The sequence below is a fragment of the Salmo salar genome, chromosome 21, assembly GCF_965601325.2.
Source record: "Salmo salar chromosome 21, fSalSal1, whole genome shotgun sequence".
NCBI lineage: Eukaryota > Metazoa > Chordata > Actinopteri > Salmoniformes > Salmonidae > Salmo > Salmo salar.
In genome coordinates, this window is record NC_138311.1 from 12,381,038 (window position 1) to 12,403,239 (window position 22,202).

The window sequence follows — 22,202 nt, forward strand, 5'->3', positions numbered from 1 at the left end:
GATCAGTACAATAAAACGCATGAGCTGGAGCACACCCAGAGAAAATTATTTAGTGTAGAGGTGCTGACTAACTGTGAATAAACTGTAAGTTATAAAAACAAAGAGAGTCCCACACTCCATATATATAATCTCCCAGTAATTTATTGGGTATAAAACCACCAACGTTTCGGCATCACTGTGCCTTCTTCAGGGTAATGTCATGAATCGGACGCGAAGGATTTAATTCAGGCACCTGACAAGGTCCAAATCCCTGTGATTCGCATGAGAAAGAGACAGAGATATCAGGGACATAGGTCGGGTGCCTTGTAAGGATCCGACGGCGAGTGGGTAATCTGCTTCTACCATCAGTACTTTTAGCCAACGTCTAATCATTGGATAACAAAATAGACGAATATCATACCAACAGGACATTAAAAACGGTAATATCTTATGTTTCACCGAGTCGTGGCTCAACGACGACATTAATAACATACAGCTGGCGGGTTTTACGCAGAACCAGCAAGATAGAACAGCCGTCTCCGGTAAGACAAGGGGTGATCTTCTGTGTATATTTGCAAACAACAGCTAGTGCACGAAATCTAATAGTAAAGAAGTCTCAAGGTTTTGCTCGCCTGAGGTAGAGTATCTCATGATAAGCTGCAGACCACACTATTTACCAAGAGAGTTTTCATCTATATTCTTCATTGCTGGCTATTTACCACCACAAACCGATGCTGGCACTAAGACCGCACTCAATGAGCTGTATAAGCAAACAGGAAAACGCTCATCCAGAGGCAGAGCTCCTAGTGCCCAGGGACTTTAATGCAGGGAAACTTAAATCCTTTTTACCTAATTTGTACCAGCATGTTAAATGTTTAACCAGAGGAAGAAAAAAAACTCTAGACCACCTTTACTGCACACACAGAGATGCGTACAAAACTCTCCCTCGCCCTCCATTTGGCTTATCTGACCATAATTCTATCCTCCTGATTCCTGCTTACAAGCAAAAACTAAAGCAGGAAGCACCAGTGACTCGGTCAATAAAGAAGTGGTGAGATGACGCAGATGCTAAGCTACAGGACTGTTTTTCTAGCAGACTGGAATATGTTCCGCGATTCTTCAGATGGCATTGAGGAGTACAACACATCAGTCAATGGCTTCATCAATAAGTGCATTGATGATGTTGTCCCCACAGTGACTGCACGTACATACCACAACCAGAAGACATGGATTATAGGCAACATCCACACTGAGCTAAAGGGTAGAGCTGCCGCTTTCAAGGAGCGGGATTCTAACCCGAAAGCTTATTAGAAATCCCAATATGCCCTCCAACGAACCATCACAGGCAAAGCGTTTATACAGGACTAAGACTGAATTGTACTTCATCGGCTCCGACGCTCGTCGGATTTGGCAGGGCTCGCAAACTATTACAGACTACAAAGGGAAGCACAGCCGCGAGCTGCCAAGTGACACGAGCCTACCAGACAAGCTAAATTACTTCTATGCTCACTTCGAGGCAAGCAACACTGAAGCATGCATGAGAGCATCAGCTATTCCGGACGACTGTGTGATCACGCTCTCCGTATCCGATTGGAGTAAGACCTTTAAACAGGTCAATATTCCCAAGGCCGCAGGGCCAGACGGATTACAAGGACGTGTACTCCTAGCATGCGTTGACCAACTAGCAAGTGTCTTCACTGACATTTTTAACCTGTCCCTGACTGAGTCTGTAATACCAACATGTTTCAAGCAGACCACCATAGCCCCTGTACCCAAGAACACTAAGGTAACCTGCGTAAATGACTACCGACCCGTAGCACACGTCTGTAGCCATGAAGTACTTTGAAAGCTGGTCATGGCTCACAACACCATTATCCCAGTAACCCTAGACCCACTCCAATTTGCATACTGCCACAACAGATCCTCAGATGATGCAATGTCTATTGCACTTCACACTGCCCTTTCCCACCTGGACAAAACGAACACCTATGTGAGAATGCTATTCATTGACTACAGCTCAGCGTTCAACACCATAGTGCACTCCAAACTCATCACTAAGCTAAGGACCCTGGGACTAAACACCCCCTCTGCAACCGGATCCTGGACTTCCTGACAACACATCCTCCACGCTGATCCTCAACACGGGGGCCCCTCATGGGTGCATGCTCAGTCCCCTCCTGTACTTCCTGTTCACCCATGATTGCATGGCCAGGCACGACTCCAACACCATCATTAAGTTTGTTGAATACACAACAGTGGTAGGCCTGATCACCTTCAACAATGAGACAGCCTATAGGGAGGAGGTCAGAGACCTGGCCGTGTGGTGCCAGGATAACAACCTCTCCCTCAACGTGATCAAGACAAAGGAGATGATTGTGGACTACAGGAAGAGGAGCAGGTTGAGAGCTTCAAGTTCCTTGGTGTCCACGTCGCCAACAAACTATCATGGTCCAAACACACCAAGACAGTTGTGAAGAGAGCACGACAAAGCCTATTCCCCCTCAGGAGACTGAAAAGATTTGGCATGGGTCCTGTAATGCTCAAAAAGTTCTACAGCTGCACCATCAACAGCTGCACCATCAAGAGCATCCTGACTGGTTGCATCACTGCTTGGTATGGCAACTGCTCGGCCTCCAACCGCAAGGCACTACAAAGGGTAGTGTGTACGGCCCAGTATATCACTGGGGCCAAGCTTCCTGCCATCAAATTTGATTTGAACAAAGAGAGTCGCACACTCCATATATAATAACATCCCAGTAATTTATTGAGTCAAAAAACACCAACCGTTTGGCATCACTGTGCCTTCTTCAGGGTAATGTCATGAATGCTTGAATCAGATTATGTAGACAAACAGTACAATTAGTGCAACCAATGAAAATAGTGAGGGGTGTGTCGTAATTGCTAGGTTGATCAGAATTAATTGAACTAAACTGTTAAAAGACAATAGCCCACAGCATACTGATTATATTATGCCATTGTTATTATTAGCATTAGCATAACATTAGCATCAACATACATTATTGTTTCATTTAATTTCACCTATATATTTAAATATTTCCAATATCATTTTTTATTTTTATTACATGTAAATCTTTTGGTTCAACCACAATCAGTACAATAAAATAAATAAGTCCCAAGTAGCCAAAACAAACTTAATATCTCAATGCATGCACACACTCCTATTGAATATGCATTCACCTGTATTGTGAATAGGCCTAGGCTACATCTTGATTTACCCAGTTTATCAATAGAGATTTACCATTCAAAATAAATTATCACCATTACGTTGTTATGCAGTTAGATTGGTAGTCAAATTGATTGTATAATTGGTTCATTAATGCATACATGGCAGTCTGAAAAGCGTACGTTAAAAAAATTGAATGTAATGATACTGAACTCAAAAGATACCTAACGATTGGAAAGAGCAGCAGCTGAGTTTATCTGTCTGGATCAAGTGCCATTCTGAGACTTTGGCTAATATGCCTTATTTTTTTTGTTGTGGTATCGTTTTGGTATCGAGTATAGTGATAGTATAGAGTATTGTGATACTAAATCTGGTATCGAAGTAAAAATTCTGGTGACAACATTACTACAATATCTAATGATGAGCATGAAGCGGGTCCAATGCGATTATCAGCAAGCTCTGCTGTGATATGACAGTCAAGGATGGGAGAGTGGAGGGGGCCAAAGGCATTTTTGGGTCCAGGCTTAAACATATCGGTGACCCATTCCCCCCCCAATCTCTGAAACGCTACGGCAAAACAAAGCTGCCAGGATGTTTGTTGAAAGTCAACATTGACGACGCGTTCATGTGTGAACATTTTGCCTCGTTGTGGCTGAACCATGTGGCTGCAACATCTGTAACGTTGTGCTTGCCATGAGCTTCTCGCTACTGGTGTTGTAGATCTACAAAGGGCCTGCCTCAGAGAAGGGTGTGGTAAGAGTAGTGAGAGAAGACAGTGGGGCTTTCTGTGGTCACCAAACCTGTTTTGTGATGGTCAAGGCAACAAAACAAATAGATGCACATTTTCCCCCAGAGATTGAATGAAAACACAGGGAAAGTGTAAAGGTTTATTGAAAAGAATGTGAAAAGGTTTGTCAACAGTAGGAAATCAGGGTTCTCGTCGCTCTCTGGCTTTCTTGAAAATACTGTATATAGCCTGACTGTAATGGAATTGAATGAGGACAAGGCCAATCAGTGTCCTTTTATGGTTGAACAGCATAGCCAGGTCACCATAAGGCTGCTAATATAGTAATGACACCATTGTCCTCTGGGGACGTATGTAGAGTGGACGGGGGATGGAAAGCACTAGGGTCCGGAGAGGGTGAGTGAATGAATTTAGTCAGAAAGTCATTTTAATTGCAAGTTAAAGCGTAATGTTAGCTAGCTAGCTGGTGTTAGCTGGTATTTGGTATTTTATTATGATCCCCATTAGCTGTTGCAAAAGTAGCAGCTACTCTTCCTGGGGTCCATACAAAACATGAAACATAATACAGAACATCAATAGACAAGAACAGCTCTAGGACAGAACTACATACATTTTTTAAAGGCACACGTAGCCTACATATCAATGCATACACACAAACTATCTGGGTAAAATAGGGCGTTGTGCTGCGAGGTGTTGCTTTATCTGTTTTTTTTTAAACCAGGTTTTCTGCTCCCTGCTACCACACGGCAAGCGGTACCGGAGCGCCAAGTCTAGGTCCAAGAGGCTTCTAAACTAGAGGTCGACCAATTTAATTGGCATGGCCGATTAATTAGGGATGATTTCAAGTTTTAAAAACAATAGGTAATCTGCATTTTTAGACGCCGATTATGGCCGATTACATTGCAATCCATGAGGAAACTGCGTGGCAGGCTGACCACCTGTTACGCGATGGCAGCAAGGAGCCAAGGTAAGTTTCTAGCTAGCATTATACTTATCTTATAAAATCAATCTTCACATAATCACTACACATGGTTGATGATATTACTAGGTTAACTAGCATGACCTGCGTTGCATATAATTAATGCGGTGGCTGTTAATTTATCATCGAATCACAGCCCACTTCAACTTCCCCAAACGGGTGATGATTTAACAAAAGCGCAATGCCAAAAAAAGCACAATCTTTGCACAAGTGTACCTAACCATCAACATCAAAGCCTTTCTTAAAATCAATACACAGAAGTATATATTTTTAAACCTGCGTATTTAGTTAAAAGACATTCATGTTAGCAGGCCATATTAACTAGGGAAATTGTGTCACTTCTCTTGCGTTCAGTGCAAGCTGAGTCAGGGTATATGCAACAGTTTGGGCTGCCTGGCTCCTTGCAAACTAATTTGCCAGAATTTTACATTATTATGACATAACATTGAAGGTTGTGCAATGTAACAGCAATATTTAGACTTAGGGTTGCCACCCGTTCGATAAAATACGGAATGGTTCCGTATTTCACTGAAATCATAATAGTTTTGTTTTTGAAATTATAGTTTCCGGACTTGACCATATTAATGACCAAAGGCTCGTATTTCTGTGTTTATTATATTATAATTAAGTATGATTTGATATTTGATAGAGCAGTCTGACTGAGCGGTGGTAGGCGGCAGCAGGCTCGTAAGCATTCATTCAAACTTTACTGCGTTTTCCAGCAGCTCTTATCAATGCTTGAGGCACAGCGCTGTTTATGACTTCAAGCCTATCAACTCCCGAGATTAGGCTGGGAATACTAAAGTGCTTATTAGAACATCCAATAGTCAAACGTATATGAAATACAAATGGTATAGAGAGAAATAGTCGACACGTCATAATCCCTATAATAACTACAACCTAAAACGTCTTAACTGGGAATATTGAAGAACTGGGAATATTGAACCACCAGCTTTCATATGTTCTGAGCAAGGAACTTAAACATGAGTTTTTTTACATGGCACATATTGCTCTTTTACTTTCTTCTCCAACACTGTTTTTGTATTATTTAAACCAAATTGAGCATGTGTCAGTATTTATTTGAGACTAAATCAATTTTATTTATGTATTATATTAAGTTTAAAAAAGTGATCATTGTTCATTCAGTATTGTTGTAATAAAAGACTCTTGAACACCTAATCAAATGACTACCAAAACGATTTGCATTGCCCCCCCCCCCCCCTTTACACCGCTGCTACTCTCTGTTGTTATCATCTATGCATAGTCACTTGAATAAATCTCACTATTGTTATTTTACTGCTGCTCTTTAATTACTTGTTACTTTTATTTCTTATTCTTATCTGTATTTTTGTTGTTGCTGTTTTTTTAAATGCATTGTTGGTTAGGGGCTCGTAAGAAAGCATTTCACTGTATGGTCTACACCTGTTGTATTTGGCGCATGTCACTAATAACAATTTATTTTATTTTGTTTATTTGAGCAATATGAGATGGAAGGAAGTTCATGCAATAAGGGCTCTATATAATTCTGTACGCTATCTTGAATTTGTTCTGGATTTGGGGACTGTGAAAAGACCCCTGGTGGCATGTCTGGTGGGATAAGTGTGTGTCAGAGTTGTGTGTAAGTTGACTATGCAAACAATTAGGGATTTTCAACACATTAATGTTTGTTATAAAAAGAAGAAGTGATGCAGTCAGTCTCGCCTCAACTCTTAGCCAAGAGAGACTGGCATGCATAGTATTTATATCAGCCCTCTGATTACAATTAAGAGCAAAATGTGCCGCTCTGTTCTGGGCCAGCTGCAGCTTAACTAGGTCTTTCCTTGCAGCACTGGACCACACAACTGGACAATAATCAAGATTAGACAAAACTAGAGCCTGCAGAACTTGCTTTTTGGAGTGTGGTGTCAAAAAAGCAGAGCATCTCTTTATTATGGCTAGACCTCTCCCCATCTTTACAAACATTGAATCTATATGTTTTGACCATGACAGTTTACAATGTAAGGTAAGTAATTTAGTCTCCTCAACTGGTTCAACAGCCACACCATTCATTACCAGATTCAGCTGAGGTCTAGCGCGATTTGTACCAAATACAATGCTCTTAGTTTTAGAGATGTTCAGGAGCAGTTTATTACTGGCCACCCATTCCAAAACAGACTGCAACTCTTTGTTAACACGTTTTAAATGTTTTACTCATGTTGGCTACAGTGAAGGAGAGCCCGCAGGTTTTGGTAGCGGGCCGTGTCAGTGGCACTGTATTGTCCTCAAAGCGAGCAAAAAAGTTGTTTAGTCTGTCTGGGAGGAAGGCCTCGTGATCTGCGACGGGGCTGGTTTTTCTTTTGTAGTCAGTGATTGACTGTAGACCCTGCCACATACCTCTCGTGTCTGAGCCGTTGAATTGTGACTTCACTTTGTCTCTGTACTGACGCTTAGCTTGTTTGATTGCCTTGCGGAAGGAATAGCTACACTGTTTGTATTCGGTCATGTTTCCGGTCACCTTGCCCTGATTTAAAAGCAGATTTCAGTGCAGCCTTTGATATTATTGACCATAACCTGTTGTTGAAAAAACTTATGTGCTATGGCTTTTCAACCTCTGCCATAATGTGGATTCAGAGTATAACTCAAAGGGTTTTCTTTAATAGAAGCTTCTCTAATGTCAAACATGTAAAGTGTTGTGTACCGCAGGGCAGCTCTCTAAGCCCTTTACTCTTTTCTATTTTTACCAATGACCTGCCACTGGCATTAAACAAAGCATGTGTGTCCATGTATACTGATGATATACGCATCAGCAACCACAGCTAATGAAGTCACTGAAACCTTTAACTTGTTATGGATAGGGGGCAGTATTTTCACGGCCGGATAAAAAACGTACCCAATTGAATCTGATTATTACTCCTGCCCAGAAACTGGAATATGCATATAATAATTAGCTTTGGATAGAAAACAGTCCAAAGTTTCTAAAACTGTTTGAATGGTGTCTGTGTATAACAGAACTCATTTGGCAGGCCAAAACCTGAAGATTCCAAACAGGAAGCGCCCTCTCTGACTATTTCTTGGCCTTCTTGATCATCTCTATCCAAAACAGGGGATCTCTGCTGTAATGTGACATTTTCTAAGGCTGCCATAGGCTCTCAGAAGGCGCCAGAACGTTGAATGATGACTCTGCAGTTACTGTCTGAAAAACAGTAGCGCATTTGGTAAGTGGTCGATCTGAGAACAATGAGACGGGTGTGCGCGTGAAGTGTCCATTTTACTTTCTCAGTCTTTGAACGAAAACAACGACTCCCGGTCGGAATATTATCGCTATTTTATGAGAAAAATCACATAAAAATTGATTTTAAACAGCGTTTGACATGCTTCGAAGTACGGTAATGGAATATGGATACAACTATGGATTATTTGGAACCAAACCAACATTTGTTGTTTAAGTAGAAGTCCTGGGAGTGCATTCTGACGAAGAACAGCAAAGGTAATCCAATTTTTCTTATAGTAAATCTGAGTTTGTTGAGTACCAAACTTGGTGGGTGTCAAAATAGCTAGCCTGTGATGGCCGGGCTATCTACTCAGAATATTGTAAAATGTGCTTTCACCGAAAAGCTATTTTAAAATCGGACACCGCGATTGCATAAAGGAGTTCTGTATCTATAATTCTTAGAATAATTGTTATGTTTTTTGTGAACGTTTATCGTGAGTAATTTAGTAAATTCACCGGAAGTTTTCGGTGGGAATGCTAGTCACATGCTAGTCACATGCTAATGTAAAAAGCTGGTTTTTGATATAAATATGAACTTGATTGAACAAAACATGCATGTATTGTATAACATAATGTCCTAGGAGTGTCATCTGATGAAGATCAAATGTTAGTGCTGCATTTAGCTGTGGATTTGATTTTTGTGACATTATATGCTAGCTTGAAAAATGGGTGTCTGATTATTTCTGGCTGGGTACTCTGCTGACATAATCTAATGTTTTGCTTTCATTGTAAAGCCTTTTTGAAATCGGACAGTGTGGTTAGATTAACGAGAGTCTTGTCTTTGAAATGGTGTAAAATAGTAATATGTTTGAGAAATTGAAGTAATAGCATTTCTAAGGTATTTGAATATCGCGCCATGGGATTCCACTGGCTGTTGACTAGGGTGGGCCGCAAACGTCCCACCTAGCCCAGAGAGGTTAACCCTCGCAAGGCTGCAGGCCCAGATGGCATTCCCGGCCGCGTCCTCAGAGCATGCGCAGACCAGCTGGCTGGTGTGTTTACAGACATATCCCAGTCTGCTGTCCCCACATGCTTCAAGAGGGCCACCATTGTCCCTGTTCCCAAGAAAGCTAAGGTAACTGAGCTAAATGACTACTGCCCTGTAACACTCACTTCCATCATCATGAAGTGCTTTGAGAGACTAGTCAAGGACCATATCACCTCCACCCTACCTGACACCCTAGACCCACTCCAATTTGCTTACCAACCCAATAGGTCCACAGACAACACAATCGTCATCACACTGCACACTGGCCTAACCCATCTAACCCATTTGGCCTTCCTGTGACATCGGGTGGTGTAGGTGTCCTGGAGGGCAGGTAGTTTGCACCCGGTGATGCGTTGTGCAGAACTCACTACCCTCTGGAGAGCCTTCCGGTTATGGGCGGAGCAGCTGCCGTACCAGGCGGTGATACAGCCCGAAAGGATGCTCTCGATTGTGCATCTGTAAAAGTTTGTGAGTGTTTTTGGTGACAAGCCGAATTTCTTCACCCTCCTGAGGTTGAAGAGGCGCTACTGCGCCTTCTTCACCACGCTGTCTGTGTGGGTGGACCATTTCAGTTTGTCTGTGATGTGTACGCCGAGGAACTTAAAACTCTCCACCCTCTCCACTACTGTCCCGTCAATGTAGATAGGGGGCTGCTCCCTCAAGTTCACGATCATCTCTTTTGTTTTGTTGACATTGAGTGCGAGGTTATTTTCCTGACACCACACTCCGAGGGCCCTCACCTCCTCCCTGTAATCCGTCTCGTCATTGTTAGTAATCAAGCCTACCACTGTTAACTGTTAAACAGCCATCACTAACATTGAGTGGCTGCTACCAACATACTGACTCAACTCCAGCCACTTTATAATGGAACAATTGATGTAAACAATTTATCACTAGCCACTTTATATTATATAATGTTTACTTACCCTACATTACTCATCTCATATGTATATACTGTACGCTATACCATCTACTGCATCTTGCCATCTTGATGTAATTAAATGTATCACTAGCCACTTTAAACAATGTCACTTCATATAATGTTTCATACCCTACATTACTCATCTCATATGTATATACTGTACTCTATACCATCTACTGCATCTTGATGTAATTTATCACTAGCCACTTTAAACATTGCCGCTTTATATGTTTTCATACCCTACATTACTCATCTCATATGTATATACTGTACCCTATACCATCTACTGCATCTTGCCTATGCCATTCGGCCATCACTCATTTATATATTTTTATGTACATATTCGTATTCATTCCTTTACACTTGTGTGTATAAAGTAGTTGTTGTGGAATTGTTAGGTTATATTACTTGTTAGATATTACTGCATGGTCGGAACTAGAAGCACAAGCATTTCGCTACACTTGCATTAACACCTGCTAACCATGTGTTATGTGACAAATACATTTGATTTGATTTTAACAGTACAGCTCCCACAATCTTCTTATTATCGATTTCTTTCAACCAATCAGTCATTTGTGTCAGTGCAGTACATGTTGAGTGCCCTTCTCTATAAGCATGCTGAAAGTCTGTTGTTAATTTGTTTGCAGAGAAATAGCATTGTATTTGGTCAAACACCATTTTTTCCAACAGTTTGCTAAGAGCTGGCAGCAAGATTATAGGTCTGCTGTTAGAACCAGTAAAGGCCACTTTACCACTCTTGGGCAGCGGAATTACTTTGACTTCCCTCCAGGCCTGAGGACAGACTTTCCTCTAGGCTCAGATTAAAAATATGACAGATTGGAGTGGCTATAGTCAGATACCATCCTCAGTAGCTTTCCATCTAAATTGTCAATGCCATCTAAATTGTCATTATTGATCGATAACAATCATTTTTCCACCTCTCCCACACTAACTTTACAAAATTCAAACTTACAATGCTTTTCTTTCATTATTAGTTTTTTTTATGCATGAATACAATTGCTCTCTGTTCATTGTTGGCATTTCCTGCCTAGGTTTGCCCACTTTGCCAATTAAATAATCATTAAAATTGGCAACATCAAATGGTTTTGTGATGAATACGCCATCTGATTCGATGAAAGATGGAGTTGAATTTGTCTTTCTGCCCATAATTTTATTTAAAGTACTGAAGTTAATTTCCATCATTCTTTATATCATTGATCTTGGCTTCATATTAAAGTTTCTTCTTCTTTTTGTTGAGTTTAGTCACATCATTTCTCAATTTGCAGTAAGTAAGCCAGTCAGATGTGCAGCCAGACATATTAGCCACTCCTTTTGCCTCATCTCTTTCAACCATACAGTTTTTCAATTCCTCATCAATCCATGGAGCCTTTTGTTTAGACATGTAGCTAGCTAGTTAAACAATTAACCAGCTGGCTGGCTGGCTCGCTAGCTAACATTACATCTATGATCTGTGTAGGAGGATTTTTCCCAGTCTGTTTTTTGTTGTTGTTCCCTGTTGTTTTAAACGCGGCATTAGAGTTGGGATTATGATTAATTGTTTAGATAGCTAGCTACATGTCTAAACAAAAGACTCCACTATGCAAGTAACCATTTCACTGCACTGTTTACACCTTCTGTATCCTGTGCATGTGACAAATAAACGTATTTTTATATAGTATGTGTTTACCTAATGTGAAGAACAACATGACCTGCACCAAAGTCAGATTAGGATATAGGCCAAGGACTAAATAAAGTTTAATTTCACTACTACTTTCACCACCTTTAGTTGTTTACTACACTGTGAATCCTTAAAGAGATTGGTGGGGCTAAGGCTTAAGATGGTGTGAATGATGCTGAATGGGTATAGACAAAGGGTGTAGGAATAGGTGTAAATAAAGGTTTAAAAAAAAGCTCTCCAGCTGGTACACCAAAAAATTCAAGGGCCATTTTCTCAAAAGTGGGGTTTTAAGTTTTTCAACTTTCAAAGCAGAATTACTTTCTCAATGTTCCTCCACTGCAGTGTATGATATACCATTTTCTAGCTCCGAGTCTACTTTTATTCAATGTAAAAAATAAAAATAAAAAAAATTCAAATTTTGATACAAAGGATCAAATCCAGGTGGTGGGTCACATATCTTGATTAGATAAGTATTCAACCTCCTGAGCCAATACATGTTAGAATCACCTTTGGCAGCGATTACAGCTGTGAGTCTTCCTGAGTAAGTCTCTAAGAGCTTTCCACAACTGGATAGTGCAACATTTGCCCATTATTGTTTTCAAAATTCTTCAAGCTCTGTCAAATTGGTTGTCAGGTCTTGCCAAAGACTTTCAAGCAGATTTAAAACTGTAACTTGGCCACTCAAGAACATTTACTGCCTTCTTGGTAAGCAACCCCAGTGTTGATTTGGCCTTGTGTTTCAGGTTATTGTCCAGCTGAAAGGTGCATTCATCTCCCAGTGTGTCACGTCCTGACCAGTAAAGGGGTTATTTGTTATTGTAGTTTGGTCAGGACGTGGAAGGGGGTGTTTGTTTTATGTGGTTCGGGGTTTGTTGGGATATGTAATTATGTAAGAGGGGTGTTTGTTTTATGTGTTCCGGGGTTTTTGGGGTATTGTTCTATGTTTTGTATTTCTATGGTTTTTCTATGTTGTATATTTCTTTGTTGGCCTGGTATGGCTCTCAATCAGGAACAACTGTACATCGTTGTTGCTGATTGGGAGTCATACTTAGTTATCCCTTTTTTCACCTGTCTTTTGTGGGAAGTTGCTTTTGCACTGCTGTGTTTAGCCTGCAATATTGTGCGTTCGTTCGTTTTCTTGTTTTGTTATTTAAGTGTTCAATAAAAGTTCAAATGAGCACTCAACCCGCTGCGCCTTGGTCTACTATGTACGACAGTGTCTGGTGGAAAGCAGAATGAAACGGGTTTTCCTCTAGGATTTTACTTGTGCTTAGCTCCATTCCGTTTATTTTTTAGCCTGAAACTCCACAGTCCTTAACAATTACAAGCATACCCATAACATAATGCAGCCACCACTACGCTTGAACATATGGAGAGTGGTACTCAGTAATGTGTTGTATTAGATTTTCCGCAAAAATAACACTTTGCATTCAGGACAAGTAAACCATATTTTTTGCAGTATTACTTAAGTGCCTTGTTCCAAACAGGATACATGTTTTGGAAAATTGTATTCTGTACAGGCTTCCTTCTTTACATTCTGTCAATTAGGTTAGTATTGTGGAGTAACTACAATGTTGTTGATACATCCTCAGTTTTCTCCAATCACAGCCATAAAACTCTGTTTTAAAGTCACCACTGGCCTCATGGGGAAATCAAATTTAATTTGTCACATGCGCCGACTACAACAGGTGAAATGCTTACTTACAATGCTTACCCTGAGCGGTTGACTTACTCTCCGGCAACTGAGTTAAGAAGGACGCCTGTATCTTTGTAGTTACTATGTGCATTGATACACCATCCAAATTGTAAATAATAACTTCACCATGCTCAAATGGATATTCAATGTAGGGATGTCCTACATCGACCAAGAGTTGTCTGTTCTTTCAACCAATCGATTGGTCTACATTTCTAAATGTGTATTTTTCCATATATAGATACATCCTATGTGTTTTAATAAAATCAACTATATGCACTGAGCTTGTCTGATGCTTTAAGCGATCTGTTTGATAATTAAGACACACAAATGACTAGACTGAATCTGACTGCAATTGATGTGACAGTGCCGGGCCTGACTCAGACTTGCTGCGCTATGTTTTTTAAAAAAAGACAGCGAGTGACTGTGTGACTAGCACACGCTGTTTCTCTCTCTTCCCTTCGCAGCGACCAAAACAGAATGTGTTTCTGAAGCTGCAACATACAATGCATTCGGAAAGAATTCAAAGCTCTTAACTTTTTCAAGATTTTGCTACGTCACAGCCTTCTTCTGAAATAGTTTAAATCGTTTTTTTCACCTCAATCTACACACAACATCCCATAATTACAAAGCAAAAACTGGTGCAAAATGTTTTGCAAATGAATTAAATATAAAAGACTGAAATATTACATTTACATAAGTATTCAGACCCTTTACTCAGTACTTTGTTGAAGCACCTTTGGCAGCGATTACAGCCTCGAGTCTTAGGAGTTTCTCCCATTCTCCTCTGCAGATCCTCTCAAGCTCTGTCAGGTTGAATGGTGAGCGTCGCTGCACAGCTATTTTCAGGTCTCTCCAGGGATGTTAGATCGGGTTCAAGTCCGGGCTCTGGCTGGGCCACTCAAGGACATTCAAACACTTGTACCGAAGCCACTCCTGCGTTGTCTTAGCTGTGTGCTTAGGGTCGTTGACCTGTTGGAAGGTGAACCTTCGCCCCCAGTTGGAGGTCCTGAACACTCAGGATTTTCATCAAGGATCTCTTTGTACTTCTCTGTTCATCTTTCCCTCAATCCTGACCAGTCTCGTAGTCCCTGCCGCTGAAAAACACCCCCACAGCATGCTGCCACCACCATGCTTCACCGTAGGGATGAGCCAGGTTTCCTCCAGACGTGACGCTTGGCATTCTCATCAGACCAGAGAATCTTGTTTCTCATGGTTTGAGAGTCCTTTTGGGTATTTTTGGCAAACTCCAAGTGGGCTGTCATGTGCCATTTTACTGAGGAATGGCTTCCGTCTGGCCACTCTACCATAAACGCCTGATTGATGGTGTGCTGCAGAGATGGTTGTCCTTCTGGAAGGTTCTCCCATCTCCACAGAGGAACTCTAGAGCTCTGTCAGAGTGACCACAGGGTTCTTGGTCACCTCCCTGACCAATGCCCTTCTCCCCCGATTGCTCAGTTTGGCCGGGCGGACAGCTCTAGGAAGAGTCTTGGTGTTTCCAAACTTCTTCCATTTAAGAATGATGGAGGCCACTGTGTTCAATTCTTCCAAATTGTCTTGGTAGCCTTCCCCAGATCTGTGCCAACACAATCCTGTCTCGGCGCTCTACAGACAATTCCTTCGACCTCATGGCTTGGTTTTTGCTCTGACATGCACTGTCAACAGTGGGACCTTATATAGACAGGTGTGTGCCTCTCCAAAACATGTCCAATCAATTGAATTTACCACAGTTGGACTCCAATGAAGTTGTAGAAACATCTCAAGGATGATCAATGGAAACAGGATGCATCTGAGCTCAATTTTGAGTCTCATAGCAAAGGGTCTGAATACTTATGTAAATAAGGTATTTCTGTTTTTTATAAATTTGCAAACATTTCTAAACAGTTTTCGATTTGTCATTATGGGGTATTTTCTGTAGATTGATGAGGAACATTTTCTATTTAATCAATTATAGAATAAGGCTGTAACCTAACAAAATGGGAAGGGGTCTGAATACTTTCCAAATACACTGTAATTACAGCCATTTCTGACTGAAAAGTGATGTTACCGAAATCCCTCATTTGTTTTGGGAAAACATGCCTTGCTCTCTTTAAGTGGCACATGATTGCATTGCATGCACGTGACCAATAGGAACTGACCTATAGCATATCATAATCACATCAATAAATTGGTTATACCAGACTCTGAACATCGCAAAAGATGTCATATCAAAATGGACGCAGAGGACGTGAGAAATAAACTCGAAACAGGAGAATGTTTACTGGTTGCTCAGGAGGTAAAGGGGAAGTCAGATATGTGGAAAACATTTGACTAGTTGTGGAAAATACTTGAGATCAAGAAAAAGAAGGTAAGGAGCAAGCGCTGCATGCATATTATGTGTGCCAAACAGGTAATGTTAGATTACAATATAATTTTTGTGACCGTTTGGAACAATGTAAACAACACTAAATACAATATAAGCATACCAGTGTGTCTGTTATAAAAAAAAATGTTTTAAGGTAAAGTCATTATTACAGCAAAGACTAAAAATAGATAAATCGATTTAGTTTGAATGAACGCTTACGAGCCTGCTGCTGCCTACCATCGCTCAGTCAGACTGCTCTATCAAATCATAGACTTAATTATAACATAATAACACACAGAAATACGAGCCTTAGGTCATTAATATGGTTGAATCCGGAAACTATCATTTCAAAAACAAAACTTTTTCCTGTCAGTGAAATACGGAACCGTTACGTATTTTATCTAACGGGTGGCATCCCTAAGTCTAAATATTCCTGTTACTTTGCACAACCTTCAATGTTATGTCATAATTACGTAAAATTCTGGCAAATCAGTTCGCAACGAGCTAGGCGGCCCAAACTGTTGCATATACCCTGACTCTGCGTGCAATGAACGCAAAATGACAGAATTTTACCTGGTTAATATTGCCTGCTAACCTGGATTTCTATTGATTTTAAGAAAGGCGTTGATGTTTATGGTTAGGTACAGTCGTGCAACGATTGTGCTTTTTTCGCAAATGCACTTTTGTTAAATCATCCCCCGTTTGGCGAAGTTGGCTGTCTTTGTTAGGAAGAAATAGTCTTCACACAGTTCGCAACGAGCCAGGCGGCCCAAACTGCTGCATATACCCTGACTCTGTTGCAGAGGTGACACAATTTCCCTAGATAAAATAAATTAATGTTAGCAGGCAATATTAACTAAATATGCAGGCTAAAAAATATATACTTGTGTATTGATTTTAAGAAAGGCATTGATGTTTATGGTTGGAGCAACGTGTACCTAAGCGATTATATGCAACGCAGGACAGCCTAGATAAACTAGTAATATCATCAACCATGTGTAGTTAACTAGTGATTATGGTTGATTGATTGTTTTTTATAAGATAAGTTTAATGCTAGCTAGCAACTTACCTTGGCTTCTTACTGCATTCACGTAACAGGCAGGCTCCTCGTGGAGTGCAATGTAAAGCAGGTGGTTAGAGCGTTGGACTAGTTAACCGTAAGTTTGCAAGATTGAATCCCCAAGCTGACAAGGTAAAAATCTGTCGTTCAGCCCCTGAACAAGGCAGTTAACCCACCATTCCTAGGCCGTCATTGAAAATAAGAATGTGTTCTTAACTGACTTGCCTTGTTAAATAAAGGTCTAAAAAAATTACAAATTTGCCTAATCAGCATCCAAAAATACCGATTTCCGATTGTTATGAAAACTTGAAATAGGCCCTAATTAATCGGCCATTCCGATTAATCGGTCGACCTCTAATTGAAATACAGGCCTAAGTAAGTTACAGTATTAAGACTAATCAGGATGCGCTCTTAGGCCTACAGCTCAGCTCTATGGTGGCTATACAAGGCTGCTATACTAAGCCTACTAATTATAATGACATTACTTATTATTATAATTATGATCATAATAATAATAGTAATAATAACAAGAAGGAGCTCAAGGAAAAGGAGGGTTATTCTTTTATTACAGCATAGCAAAGATTTTGTTTTAAATCAGAATTTGTGAAATTGTTAATCAGACATGTGGTTGCTTGAGGTTTGGTGCTGATGGAATCAGTAGGCTATTAAACAAGCAGTCAAACAGGCAACAGAAGCAGGATCTGTCTTATTTTTGTAGATATATATGGATGATTTATAAAGCCAGGCACATTTAACAATTAGGCTACTGATTATAGACCTAATTAAGTTGTGATTTCCTCTCCTCACTTTTCTTAGACAATTAAGGCAAGGGCTATTTTCTTGTCTCTTAACTCCGCCGCATTGTTCTCTACACCAATATGCTGGTTAACTTTGCTATTATGAACTTAGCAACATGGTCTAGGAAAAGGCATCAATTCAACAGCGCACCGATGTGTTTCAGAACCGCGGACAGCGACAACTATCCAAAGTAGGAGAAAGCGCATTTGTTATAAAATAATATTTTTTATTTGTGTTGCACCATTGTTCTTACATAATATAAACATATACAATTTCAGTAGAACATGTCTTAGACTGATGGACTGTGCCATCCCCACAGCCTCCACAATGGAGCAGTCCACTCAGACAGGCATGAATCAGGCAGGTGTCTTGTACACAATGATTTATTCATTTTTTTGCTACTGCTCGACTAAAGGAATCTCGGTCGACCAACAGCCTATCGACCAAACAATCGACCAGTCGACTAAATGGGGTCAGCCCTAATTCAATGTCTGCTTTTTGTGTATTTTTAACCATCTACCAATATGTGCCCTTCTTTGCGAGGCACTGGAAAACCTCCCTGGTCTTTGTGGTTGAATCTGTGTTTGAAATTCACTGCTCAACTGAGGGACCTTACAGATAATTGTATGTGTGGGGTAGATAGATTCAGTAGTCACTCAAGTGAATCCATGCAACTTATTATGTGACTTGTTAAGGACATTTTTACCCCAGAACATACATTATTTAGGCTTGCCATAACAAAGGGTTTGAATACTTATTTCCATTCCATTTTTTATTACACTGAATAGAAATAGAAATGTTTCATGAGCTGAAATAAAAGCTCCCCAAAATGTTCCAATATGCACAAAAAGCTTGTTTCTCTTGTATTTTGTGCACAAATTTGTTTACATCCCTGTTAGTGAGAAATTCTCCTTTGCCAAGATAATCCATCCATCTGACAGGTGTGGCATATCAAGAAGCTGATTAAACGGCATGATTATGACACAGGTGCACCTTGTGCTGGGGACAATAAAAGGCCACTCTAAAATGTGCAGTTGTCACACAACACAATGCCAGCACTGTTTCAGCATGACATTGCCCCCGTGCACAAAGCGAGGTCCATACAGAAATGGTTTATTGAGATCGGTGTGGAAGAACTTGACCCCATCAAACACCTTTGGGATGAATTGGAACGCCGACTTCGAGCCAGACCTATTTGCCCAACTTCAGTGCCCGACCTCACTAATGCTCTTGTGACTGAATGGAAGCAAGTCCCTGCAGCAATGTTCCAACATCTAGTGGAAAGCCTTCCCAGAAGATTGGAGGCTACTATAGCAGCATAGGGGAGACCAACTCCATTTAAATGTCCACATATTTTTGTATATATAGATGTATGACCCAGGAAGACTCCACCCCCACTACTGAAAAAAATCCTAGGGGAAACACTGCCGTACTTATAGGATATGTTACTTTATTTGTAACATTATGTGGTGATTTCAGAGGTGGCATCCCAGAGTGGTTGGAGAGGGGCAGGGGGAATTGTTTTTCCTAGGGACCAGAGTTTTTCTTGATCTGGTAGACTACCTGAACCAGGGAAAACTCCAGACCCTAGTTGTAGGGTATGACATACTAATACATCAGATGTAAAAACGGTTTTATATGGGCTATGATGGGACCAGAATTTTTCTAATCAGTTCACGTTTGTTTTTTCTGGGAGGATGAAAACATTAAAACCCTGTTAAACTGCAGCAACCTTGAATTCTATTTTAAAATTAAACTAACATGGGATCCTTTACACATACAAGGAGACAACAACTGCCTTTGAACAACAGAACTAACAGGGCTGAGCTTGCTTTATGCAGGGTTGCATTGTGTAGGCCTTTGCATCAGTAATTAAAAAGTTACTCACGCAGTATGTCATCACTATTGTGTTGATTGATTTACTCCAGGCAATGGTGGATTGAAAAGGTCTTGATAGGCTAGCCATCCGAAATTATAAACCAAATTTGATCACATTTACTTTTTTTCTTAACACAAATAAATACATGACCGCTTCGTTGCATAGGCTTCTCTAGACGACCTGCAGCTGTAGTTGTTATGTTATCAATAGGCTACAGTTGATCAGACTGAAGCACAGATTAATTGTGCACGAGTTGACAAATCATGAGGCGAATCAGTCTAAACAACAGTACTTTGTCCCTCTTTTCAACACTTTTGTGTCAATATTTTGTTCTTAAAACCAAATCAAAAGTGCTGGGGCAAATGCCAGCTTGCCACACGTATGCCTGCGTCCAGGCTGTGCTGATCTCTGCGATTTAAATCGCCACACAATTCTACAAATGAATAAACATGTCCTATATGTATGATCTACTATCTAGACATGTTGTGATAGTCTCAACATTTTTAAACGGTGTCTCGAAATTTCGATACACTATTGACATTTAAAAAAAAATATTGTGGCGGGAATGACGGTCCATAACTTCAAGCACCCATTAGTACCAAATACAGTATATAATTCAACAAGAACACCACACATTTCTTGAACCAATACTGTAGCCTATTTTATAGGCTATACATTATTCATTTACATCAAATGGTTGACCACAACAACGCCCAACCATGCTGTGATTTAACCTAAATAAGTGTCCTTCTGAAAACCCATAAGGCAGGTTGTTCATGGGCTATAATAGCCTGGCACACAACTTAGCAATGTAACCTACCACATTTCAATTTGGTGCTTTCGTTTTATTCAGGGGAAACTTGGCTCCATTTTGAATCGTATCTAATTTTGTTCAAACGCCATGACTGTGGCTTTTCAAATGCCATCTTATTACAGGTCAAAAACGGATCATGGCTTGGTAGCCTACTTCAAATACGAAATCGAGAGTAAATCTCATATGTTTCTCACCAAGCGAACTGTTCAACTGACAGCGCTAAACTGAACAACTAACCGATTCTGTCAACTAATCGTGTAGTTCCCCGCCAAAAGAACGTTACAATGTATCCCTTTCATTAAACTGCGGCTCTGCACATGCGGTCTCCCTGGATCTTCACTGTAGTACACTGTATATTCGCAACTAGCACACACACTACAGCCAAACACAACACGATAACGTCAGTTCCATGTACTTAAACAAGGTGCACATTTTTATTAAAATAGGGTTGACTACATTTCAGACACTGTAAGAGCCATGTTTGTACGCTGTCTACAAGAAAACATGAAATAAACACACCCGGAACCCAAGCATACCATCTGTCACACTGAGAAGCACGTCAATACTTACAGTAGTGTTGCAATTGAAAGGGAAGCTTTCAGTTCCATGAAAGAGGTGCTCGTCCTCCGTTCAATTTAAAAGCAAAGAGCGCCTCTTGTATGTTTTATGGGTTGCAGAATGAATTGGCTTGAAGGCGCCGCTCGTACAGTTGCATGCACACGCCGCAATATAGACAGACTGGCTATGTTACTCTAGCGGTGTCGGTCCTCCGGCGCAAGCAATAGGAAGGATAGTTAAACAGGACAGTGTGAAAGCAGAAACACGTAATCGGATCTATCGGTCTGTCGTGCTGAACTGCGCATGTGCATGCCGTCAAACGAATCGGACGCACAGGGTACGTTCGAGCAGATCACTTTTGTCAAGTCGGTGACCATTGTTCACTGCCTTTCAATGTGTGTTGCATTATGGGGATGAACTGTTCCGACTTGATCCTACATATCGACTGCATGCGCTTATTAACAAACATCATGTGATCAAAGGTCATTAGGTGTTGACTACAATAGACTGCAAGTTTCTGCAGTTGCTCTTCAGCAACTTCACCCTGCAGTCATAGCCTGCATTGTCGGAGGCTCTATTGTGAAACAATTAGGGTATTTTTGATTTACCCACGCGAACGTGACCAAAGATGTGACGAACAGGAACCAACTTTGCCGCAATTCATGTAGACCTATACCCACTGGGCACAGACGTAAATTCAACGTCTATTCCACGTTGGTGACGTGAAAAACAACGTTGATTCAACCAGTGTGTGCCCAGTGGATATGTATACATGAATGTGATAGTAGAGGCTCTCTCTCGCCAATTGATTGTACAATGTGCGCACATAAATGTTTAGTTTGTAACTGTGAGATATGAGATATGTTTATTTCCACATTATATAGAACAACTTGGTAACACTTCCCTTTAAGGGGTCCTTTTACAGTGTAATTACATGTGTAATTACGCTGTAACAAGTATTGTAGTTAACTGTAACAACTCACAGTTACAATGTAATAACAACATGCACCTGGTAGTAATTGCAGTTTGTAATTACAGAAGTGTAACAACAAACACTTGTCACCAATCTAGTTACAAATGGGCAGGTTCCCACTAAATTCACAAAATTAGTGCTTTGCTTCTTCTCAGTTGCATCAAATTCATTAACAACTGTGCGCTGGGTGTCTGAGAAATTATAGTCTATGCTCAACAGGCTCCAATTACTTAACCATGAATGTGTGCTGTTCAAAATATATCTCAAGCACTTGCCCCCAAATTAAAGCAGATAATCTGGTTTAACTTGGTTGAGTTTACGAAAACAGATTTAATACGAGTCTCATCCCAGATGAGGA

At 40.5% G+C, this 22,202-nt stretch overlaps 1 protein-coding gene across 2 annotated transcripts in view; it reads right to left on the reverse strand.

Annotated features, from left to right (window-relative positions):
* The window catches only part of adarb1b (adenosine deaminase RNA specific B1b), a 190,697-nt gene extending 169,532 nt beyond the window's left edge, over positions 1-21,165 (reverse strand). For both annotated transcript variants that reach the window (XM_045704425.2, XM_014164287.3), the window contains exon 1: positions 20,884-21,165. The gene's annotated coding sequence lies outside the window, so the exon portion shown is untranslated. The remainder of the gene's footprint in view (positions 1-20,883) is intronic.
* Positions 21,166-22,202: the final 1,037 nt, after the last annotated feature.